Genomic DNA, 476 nt, shown 5'->3' with positions numbered 1-476 from the left:
AAAAAAAAAAAAAAAAACAAAAAAAACAAAAAAACAAAAAAATAAAAAACAACAAAACAACAAAACAACAACAACAATATAAACATAATATTCTTCTTCTTTTTCTCTTTTTTATTTTATTTTATTTTATTTTATTTTTTCTCTACCTGCCCCCGTAGTCAGTTTTGTGTGTGTTGTTTGTTGGTTTCCACCAGGCTCTAACTTTTCTCCCAACAAGAGAAGCAGCCAGAGAACGCATGCGCAGGTAACGCAGATAGCAGTAGTTTCTTGTGCTGCAGCAGCAGCAGCAGCAGCAGCAGCAGCAGCAGCAGCAGCGGGAGCAGCAGCAGGAGCAGTGGGAGCAGCAGCAGCAGCAGCAGAAGCAGCAGCAGAAGCAGCAGCATATGAAACAAATGAGAGAAGCAACCAGAGAACGCATACGCAGGTAACATACATAAATGTTTATATATTTATATATGTATATATTTATACATATA

Source organism: Eimeria mitis, genomic scaffold (assembly GCF_000499745.2).
Source record: "Eimeria mitis Houghton genomic scaffold, Emh_scaff1789, whole genome shotgun sequence".
Taxonomy (NCBI): domain Eukaryota; phylum Apicomplexa; class Conoidasida; order Eucoccidiorida; family Eimeriidae; genus Eimeria; species Eimeria mitis.
This window is presented reverse-complemented; position numbering follows the sequence as displayed.